At 40.9% G+C, this 10,000-nt stretch overlaps 1 pseudogene; it reads right to left on the reverse strand.

The window, feature by feature from the left end:
* Window positions 1-635: 635 nt before the first annotated feature.
* LOC137995216 (E3 ubiquitin-protein ligase ubr3-like) lies at window positions 636-9,417 on the reverse strand (annotated as a pseudogene).
* Between the last annotated feature and the right edge of the window lie 583 nt (window positions 9,418-10,000).

Genomic DNA, 10,000 nt, shown 5'->3' on the forward strand with positions numbered 1-10,000 from the left:
GACCACATGATCTCTTTGAACCGAGATGTCAATATAAAATCACCGAAGTCGTATCAATGCTCTCGAAAGACAGGAAAAATCTCTCGAGGCCAGGCAAGCAAGAAGCAAGACCGCTGACAAGACCGCTGACAGCTGACAGCTGACCGCTGACCGCTGACTGAAGCAAGACCGCTGATGCGTAACTGTTTTCTATCGGCAGATAGAAAACAGTAAAATAGCCAATCAAATTCACGGATTTACGATAGACTACGGTTAATTTATACTAATAATCTATTACTGGATTATAATAATCACTAGGATTAATATTTTACCTAGCTCTCTACCTCAAATAGTGATTACATATTCTGTAAATAACCGCCTCTTACTACTAACTGCATTGTGGTAGTGGCCAACTCGAAAGCTCTGCTCCTTTGGCCACTACGCACTATTTCAAAGTAATACCTAGTGCACGTGTAGCTACTTTTCCTTTGTTTTACCATCATTGTAAATTAACATAATTTGTGAGAATAAGTGTGAATAAACTGAATATGAATATTAACCCGATTGATATTAATTCGAGTTGTCCTGTACCTATCAAAGTTTACCAAAACACTTTTGCTCGAGTTTCTCCCATCGTTAGTCAAGTTATGTAATAATCAGGGCAAAGAGACCAGAGGAACTAATCTTTCAGGGCTCACCTCAACTCGTGGTATTTCCACATCATAGCAGAGAGAAGCCATGCTGCAAGCTGAGCGAAGAAACGCCAGACATGAATCCTGCAAGGACCGCTCTACAGTGTGTGGAGACCACACTGATTGCGAGATCTAGATAAGGAATAAAAAATACAAGAGTCATGCTTTTAAAACGGCACGTATGGTCAACTACGACTCACTGCTACGGGAGGCTGCTTTCAGTTCAATTTTTTTAGATTCTCAATTTTTCTTGCCCTTTAGTAGTAATAGCGATTTTCCTCGTGTGACCGTTCTCTTGCTTGTCTGCATCTTTGTACATGGTCTCCTCTATTATCATCCGGGGCAAGAATTGATTACTCACCCCGCCAGTGTGGGGATCCTCCTTGATCAAGGTGCAATTACTGAGCATGCGGCAAACGTAACCAAGCAGCAGATCAGCTGATAATGTGCCCTGCGAAAGCTCATGTAAGATATTTTCAACGCAAAAGAACTTACTCCCACATCTTTATGGCCTCTTGACTGGACAACAACCCTTTTCACTTATCATAACCATCTGTCTTATAGTAAATGTCCGAAATTACGCAATCCCTATTTCAGAAAATAACGCCCCAATATCCCCAAATACGAGCCCATGACTTGTAAAGATTTTGCTTTCAACCAGTTATTGGCTGCGGCCGCACTTAGAGAGTTAACGGGGTTTATTTTTTCGAAACCTGGTTAAAAAGTCCAAACAACTGAACTCGGTTAAAGGTTGGTTATTAAACAATTATTGAATGAGGTTGAGCATGATATCCTGAATTATCAAAACCGAGGCATGTGTTACTGCCGAAGCCGAAGGCTGAGGCAGATAACACAGACACGAGGTTTTGATAATTTATGATATCATGCGAAAACCGAATTCAATAATTGTTTTATTATACATTTTTCACATAATTCATCCTCAGAAATAGAAGCAAAGCGTTCAGCCATTTTGTTTCTGAGGAGAACACTCCAAGAGGCTTAGTAACCAGGCAGACATTAAACTTGACATGATAAATGCAATATCTGCAGCAGATATTGCATTTATCATGTCAAGTTCACAAGCTATTGTGAATTGATTGAATGCTCTCGACCAATCAGATTTTTCATAGTGAGTCTAATGTATAATAAAATAGATTAACGGAGTTATATTTTATAAGCGGCCACACTGAAATGGGTTATGAAAAGGGTTAACTCAATTGACGTCATGACAACCAACAAAATGGCAGACTTCGAGGACCATGTTGCTATAATCTCGATTCTTTTTCTTCCGTTTCTTTTCCTTTCTCTCTACTCACGGCTAAGTCAACCCCTCTTCCTTCTAATGCACACTACGCAATTTTCTAAGGTAGTTCTCTCAAACATGATGATAATTTCGCGTGGACTTCAGAGTGCTCTCTATCACCGTCGAATGATTCGTCCTCGAGTCTGAGTATATCCGAGAGACCAGCGATGGTTTGAGGAAATATAAATGTTGTTACCAGACGCCATATTCAGAAATTTACCGCGCCGAACAACATTTCCCACGCAGACTTCGATGATTCACACATTTTGCGAAAAAGCCAACACACGACGCCGATCAGACTGCTGATAAGAGACCACAACCTGGGTTAAAGCACGGAAAAAGGTGGTTTTAAATTAACCTAACCCGGTTAAAAAATCTATTGTTCATCAATTAATTTCTATGGTAACCGTAAACCCGGTTTAAGTTCCACGAACAGCCAAAATTTGCGGCCGCATTACGCTTTTTCGTTAACCCGGTTAACAGTAATTACTTAATTAGAATTAACCCGGTTAACTCTCTAGCGCGGCCGCGGCCATTAATTATTCTGAGTAAAACGGTAGACCTGTATAACTTGACTTGCTGGATCGCCACAGTAGGTTCACTACGTTTGGCCATGCATTTAACGTCGGCAAAATCGTTGTTTCAAATTGTTTCAAATCGTTACTCGTAAGGAGATTCACATATGGCGTTCTCGGGTAAAATCCATTCCGAAGATCAGCCCGGCCATGTTTAACACACACAAAAAATATTATACCGCTGATATCTCCTCCCCACTCGCCAAACTTTATTCAGTCATGCAAAAGACACTCAAGAGAATAACCTTAGCGCTCTTGTCTACAGAATTTTACAATACATTTTGATTTACCTGTGAAGCTGCTTTTCTTCCCAAGTCTTGCCACGAGAGTTTCTCATCACCAACAAACTTGCAACAAATGTCAACTAAAGCCTAAAACAAACGCAAAATTAAGCTACCACAGGGAACCATGCACAAAATAAAAGCAAAACATATCGATAATGACCTCTCACGTTCTGTACACTGTTCACGAAAGAAAGGGAATTCGATCCTTACCTGGGTGAACATCAAGTTAAATACAAGCTGGACGAGGCACTTGAAGTCACCTAAAAACATGAATTGATACGACAATAGGAGAATGATCAAATGCCACATGTAAGAATGGCTTTAAAGTGAAAGCGTTGAACTTACGCTTGGACAGAGCAGCTGGCCATGACAGCATCATCTGGATCAACAGAGACGGCGCATCCCTCAAGAGTAGAGGACACTCCTGAAAAGAGCTTGCTCCACTGCAACTGAAAACAAAAGAGCTTTAATTAAATGATACTGTTCTACCAGTATCAACAGCTCCAAGACTCGCTTGCAACCGTTCTTGGATCGGCGAAAACTATGGCAAACATTTGCCTTAACGTGGAGCTAACACTCGACATTTCAGCTCTCTAAATTTAACAGGAGAGTAAATTGCACTTAGTTATAAATGCCAAAAAAACACTCTAGTCAGAAGACGCGGCAAACTAATAATTTGAGCTCGGGACTCATTCGGGCCAGCGCTAGTTGGAGTTTGTTGAGTTGCGTTATTGGATAAGACACCTTTTTCTCACAGCACTCTCCAACCAGCAGTGTAAAAGGGTACCAGCGAATTGTTGGGTCGACAAAACAAAATACTGGAGGGGCAACCCTGCGATGGCCTTGAGTAGGTGCAAATACTCCGTGCAAATACTCCGTGCCAATGAGATTGGGGCAATCGCTGGGAAGGGTTGAACCACTTTGGTACAAGCAGCCTTGAAAGTATATCGTACCTGGGTGACGGCTCTCTGAGGTCATCGGTTCCAGTCAGATCTGACCACACGGACAGTAAAGGACCCACGAGGATCTGCGAATAAAACTGGAATGCGCGGATCACTGGACCTAACAATGCAGATAACAGACACGATATCGTGAGTAGAGATCAAACGTTGACTTTCTGAGTCCAGCTTATTGTTACCTGACTACTGCAGCATTGTCTGAGTGACCTATGGCAGCTATAACTTTTACGCTTTATTTCTTTTGCATATTGCAAAAAGGCCTCGGTATATCGTGGCAAAGCTTCTTCAGTCATTTGCACTGAGGACCGTTCCAAACACTCACCGAAACAAGATTTTCTCGGACTTGAGAGTTTCCTTGCCGCTTTGTCCACTTGTTCCAACTCTAAATTGGTCCTGGAAAACGATTAAAAAAGCATGAAAAACACGATCCGTCGTCGTTGTTTTAGTGAGATTTACCTTGCTAATCACTCAGCTGACGTACCTGGCCATTCTGTAAAGTAGACTGAACTTCTTCTCAGCTGAACACCTGTGATTTTCACCGTCCAGCGCACACACGGATTCTACCACAGCCTTGACTGCTGCACCGAGTACATTGAAGTTGAGTGCACTCGCTGTTAGTTTGGTGATAGTCTGTTGAACGAGAAGACAAACAGCCAGGTTATAATAGCTATTCCATACTTGGTTCGTAAATCGTAGTAATTCTGTGGTAAATAGAGTTTCGTTTCCCTGTGTCGCTTAAAGTTTTGTCCACCCATGCTCTATACTAATTAACCTGGGCTTCATAAGGCATTTCTAGCAGTTATGTAATAAGAATTGGGTGCTGCTGGTACTTGGTAAATACCTTGGTAAGCCACTGCTACATCAACCTGAGGGAAAACTGATCCGACAGTCGTTGAACATTATGTAAACCCAATCAAATTTCAGAGTAAAACCGATTAAAAATGCCCTTTACAATATACCATGACAAACGATCTTTCTTAACTTGGTCAATAGGAAATATTTAGCATAATGTCCTGTTGAATGGGAAACTAATCTGTATATAAAAATACTTCGTGCCCACAGAACCGAGATATGGGTACTTCAACAGCAACGTAACCAATATTACGGGAAATAAAAGTGACATATTTCCAGTTGAGCAAAGCAAGCAAAATTCCTAGCTTTCTATCAGTAACTGAAAGAACTTACATGAAGCTTGAATTTCCTCAGGACTGCGTGAAGATCGCTCGTCTGCTCTTTGTGAGTTTTCACTGCATTCTGTGGTTTACAATGAAACAAACATCTCTGTCCGTAAATGGTCAGTAAATGAGTATGGTTAACACTCATAAATTTGCTGAACACTAAAACAAGGAAGGCACAGCCGCATAGAGGAACTCTGGATAGTAATAAGCCAGAATTTTCAAAACGTTGATACTAACAGGAGGACGGCATTAATCACTTCAGTGTGATGGTGTGTTCATACAAGAGCGATGGAGAAGCCATACCTTTATGAAGTACTGCCTATATAGTTGTAAAAGGTGGTTCTAACTAGCTTACTAACTAAACCGAGTCATGAAACCCTAGTGTGTTACCAGTCCAGTCAAAGCTAATGAGCAGTTCTTTCATGTCGTACTGTTTAGCTTGACGTAAAACCGGTCCTCTCTTGTGGAATTTGTGGATAAAATACAAGTGTGTGACTATTTGAGTGAAAGTTCTTTCACGTTAATTGCTCTATTTTTCCTCAATGCCTTGCAAATGGAATTTAGAAACTGTTCCAAAATTTGGTTGAAAATTTACATGTAATTAACACCACAATAGTGTTAATTACAACCGATCTTTTCCAACACCATTCTTACGCGTCTTCCCCCCACCCTCCTATCCAATTTCCGGCAGTTCAATCACACCGTGGCAGTCAAACTAACAAAATAAACCTTGCACTAATTAACACTGACCTTAGATGCTGTTTTACCAGTTGGCATAATCTCGGTGGGCACAAAGGGAAGCACACAATTACCAAGTTGTCGACACAAGGGGCATGTGAACTCTCCATTTCTTGGATTGTAAGGCTGCAATTGATGAAGACGAAGCTGATTTGCATCTTCTTCCTGTAAGAGATTTGAGTTTTATTTTGTCATTAATCATTTTTTGTCGAAGAGCAAAAAGTCGTGATCTAGACAGGGCCTCGATAGTTTATATTTGAAATCATTGTTTCCTATGATTACATGTTCAGCACGCACAAGAATAACAGGAACATAAAACAAGAACCAATAAGCACTGAATCAATTCACGGAGCCCCAGACGGACAAAACCTCTGTATACATTCGTTATCTTAAAACAGGATGATGTCTAACTGTACCTGAAGAGATTTAAGATACGTTTGCTGACAGTCTACATGAAGGTGATGGCCACAAGTCTGAATATGGACTCCACCTTCTGTACCACTTACAGAGGCTTCAAGACTTGGAATCTACGTTTAAATCATAACACATCAACTACGAATGAAGGACTGTCATTGGCTAAAATGCATTGGCTAAACTTAACAAATTGACGTCAGATTTTTATGCGTCTATCCTCTTATCGATGAAAAAATTGCGTTATAACATTGTCAAAGTGGCTGTGGAACCGCAGTAAACCTTAACAATGTTGTGATGAAATTTATCATTAATAAGAGGACAGACGTATAAAAAAATGATGTCAATTTGCTTTTTACAATAACAAGACCCCAAAACTAAAAAATGCCGAGACTAAATGAGGGGAAAAGACATCGTAAACTTGCCGTAAAGATAAGTGAAATTTATTCAAAATGAGGTGAACAATGTCAATAGCTTTTCTCGCTTTTTGATTGCCTACTTAAAATGGTCCATAAAATCTCATTGGATAAAACGTTGAATGTTCGACAACTGAAAGTTGAACTTGAACGCTCGCATAGTTAAAATTTTATGCGTCTGTACTCTTGATGATAAAAATGAGCCAATTATTAAAGACAGTTATTGTAAAAATTTCTATTCAGGTACAGTGGAATGGAAGGAAAAAAATATTCTCTCTGAAATTACGTAGGACACAAATGAGTTGAAGACTAGATATTGATAACGAATGTTGGAATAAATATAGGAGAAGAGATCGTAAAAAAATATAAAGGACACCAAGGTCATCACGTTTGTCTCTTGATTCTAAGTTTTCCAGCGCTTAGCTTCTAAGTTTTCCCGCTCTTGGCACTGGTTACATGTTTTCCTGCGCTAGTCACCGTTAACGTAATATCCCGCGTTAGACACCGTTTACGTGTTTTCCCGCCTTGACACGGGCTACACGCTTTCCCGCGCTCGGCAGCTGCCAGTTTTGACTTCAGATTCTGATTGACTCCAGACATGAGTACTGATCAGTACTTTAGCCTTTAGCTTTTGCGCATTGGGGTTTGCAGGACCAATCTAAAGGTGAATCATACCAAGTCAAATCGTCTTCTTAAATCTTCAAATCTGTTCCTGAACGTTGTTTCACAGTTAACGACGCGAGCCTCTTCTTCTTCGCGACTTAGCGGAAGCTGTTTGTGCCTTACATGAAGGGCTCTGTGTTTAAGCACTGTTGTGAAACAAGAACAAAAATAGCTTTGGCTAGTTAGTTGTTTCTAGGAAAACAGAGACATTATTAGAGAAACTTCGGGTGTAGATTGCTCTTGATTCACAAACAATAACAACGACAACAACAACAACGATAATGATAATGCTAATGAGAACATCTATGGTAATGATAATGATAACGATGATGATAATGATAATAATAACGATAATGATAATAGTTAAAACATTCATACAAGATGTCTGCATCAGTCTGCTATTAATGTAGGTCTCTTAAAGTAATAGGTCAAATACGAGAGACAGCATTTTATCAAATAAGAAATTTCCAAGACTGACTTTTAATGCCTGTTACAAAGCTCTTGGAAGGCTCATTTAATACTGATACTGACAAATAATTGTCCTTCCTACTCTCCACTCATAACACTTGTAAGTGGAACACTCAAATATTTACTCGTATGAGTTGTACCCTTTGTTTTCAATAGGTTTTTCGAGAAGAAAGTTTCACCTGCGCTTGGTTGTAAAAGAGCCACCAGACCAATTGGCCTACCCTCCGTGGATGTGGACGTTTGTCCACAAATAACACAGTCAAACAATTCTTCTGTAGTGTCACTGTTTGCACCGTCTACGGCCGTCTTGTCCAAGGCATCTGACAATGAATTGGCCAGATACAACGTTGTTTTTATACAATATTATACACTAATCAAAAGATAAAAAAGGTAAAGTCTGCATACGAGCCAAGTGGCCTATCAGGCCGGAGCTTATTCCGGTTTCTGTAGCGTGAAGCGACTAGGAGTATTTCTACTCCCCACCATCCCCTTCCCTGGACGGGATGTTCATCCATCCCAAGATCACTCCCAGTACCAAGTTCGTTGTAACCCATTTGTCCACTTGGGTGGAAAGAGGCACTGTGAGAGAATAGTGTCTTGCCCAAGAACACACCGCAACGTCCCCAGCCAGGGCTCGAACCCGGAGCGCACTAACCATGAGGCCACCGCGCCTCCACAATATACAAAGTAGCCCGTTACATTCCAGCCCTCGTATAAATGTCCATCTTTAAAAAGACGGCAATGTAGTCTGCTTCAATAAAGAAAGTCGCACGTAGTGTAAAGGCTGCCACACAATAGTAGATTTTTTGTCACAACTAAATGAGTTGAGGCTAGGCGCCGGGTCATCCAAAATCAAAACGGCGCCTGTTCCACTGACGTGACTCTCATGATATTCTTTGATTGGTTGAGGCGCACACGAACCCGACAAATTATCTTGGCCCACCGCACACTAACCGACAAGACCCGACAAGACGTTTTGAGATCTAGCACTGCCAGATATCGCCCGACAAGCCCCGATCTTGTAGCAGACTTGACTGAATTCACCACACACTAGCCTACAAGTGAAGATTTTTTGTCGGCCGACAAAAAAACGGCTAGTGCGCGGTGGATTAATGGCATCAACATATCCTATACCTGGATCTTTCTTTAAGTTTTTCTCCATGAAACTTTTCTGCTTGGATGCAAACTCAGCCAGAAGCTTCTGCTGGCGTTCCCTTGCAAGCTGTCGCCTGCAAGAAGGACAAAAATGGTGTTAGCTATCAAGCATGCGTCCACATTGATATGACCAGTGTCATTGTCAACTATCCTCTCTCTCCCCCTGGTGCGCCTATTGTGAGGGAGGGGAGGGGTGGGGATGAATATAAGATTTGTGGGAAGCTTTTTTTCTAAGGGGGAGCAGCTTGTTTTCCGGGAAATTCTTTCGAAAGTTTAAGGTATTTACAGATATTTACCCAAGACTGTCACGACTGGAACCTCAGTATGCTCTGCAAAATACACTAAAGGAGAAAGGACTTCCAGTTTAAAAACACAAATGTTAACCTGAGCATGGTTCTAGCCACAGAATCGTCATTGTCACCATCAGGTGAGGAGGGACTGGTACGTGTCCGATCAGAAGCTGGTTGGAGTTTGCGCAGTGCTTCAGCATTCTCAGGACTAGATTTACCAATCACGTCTAACAGGTCTGACAGGTATTGAACTTCGTCACCATGCACTGGGCTCCTATTGGTATTGCAGAATGAAAAATACTTCATTCGCGGAGTTGACAACACAGTTGCACTAAAGATTTTTCAGTGCCTTTATTTGTGAATCTGGTCGTCTGTTCAAATCCTTCTAGGCCAGAATTACTAGTAAGATCATGCTGGTTGTACCAAACAAACCCTCCTCAATTCATATGACTAAGTCCTTCGCCTTGTGGCTTACAAATTCTCTGGGCATTGAATTCATTGAGCTGTTCAAAAAGAAATGGTCACACAGTTCCCAGTGAATACATGTCTGAGAAGAGGGACACGAGCACATTCTGTAAGTTTTCACAATGATGACGACGAAGTTGTGGAAATGGTTAAATATTCTAGGAGAAGGAAAAAAGCTGTAACACTCTGCGCCTCGTTGACTATCTGCTCGTAGAAAACTCGGGCTCGTAGTCTAATTGTTAATTATAATCCAGTACTGAGGTTTTGTTACATCCAAACATTCATAGGAATTTTGTCTGGATTATAATAGAGATTAACATTAATCCGGAAGGATTAGATTATTATTAGTAATAATAATCTTATCCTTCCAATTTTTTGCCGTGCCTTAATCTATTACTGGATTATAATAATCTATTACTGAATT

The sequence above is a fragment of the Montipora foliosa genome, chromosome 3 (assembly GCF_036669935.1).
Source record: "Montipora foliosa isolate CH-2021 chromosome 3, ASM3666993v2, whole genome shotgun sequence".
Lineage (NCBI taxonomy): Eukaryota > Metazoa > Cnidaria > Anthozoa > Scleractinia > Acroporidae > Montipora > Montipora foliosa.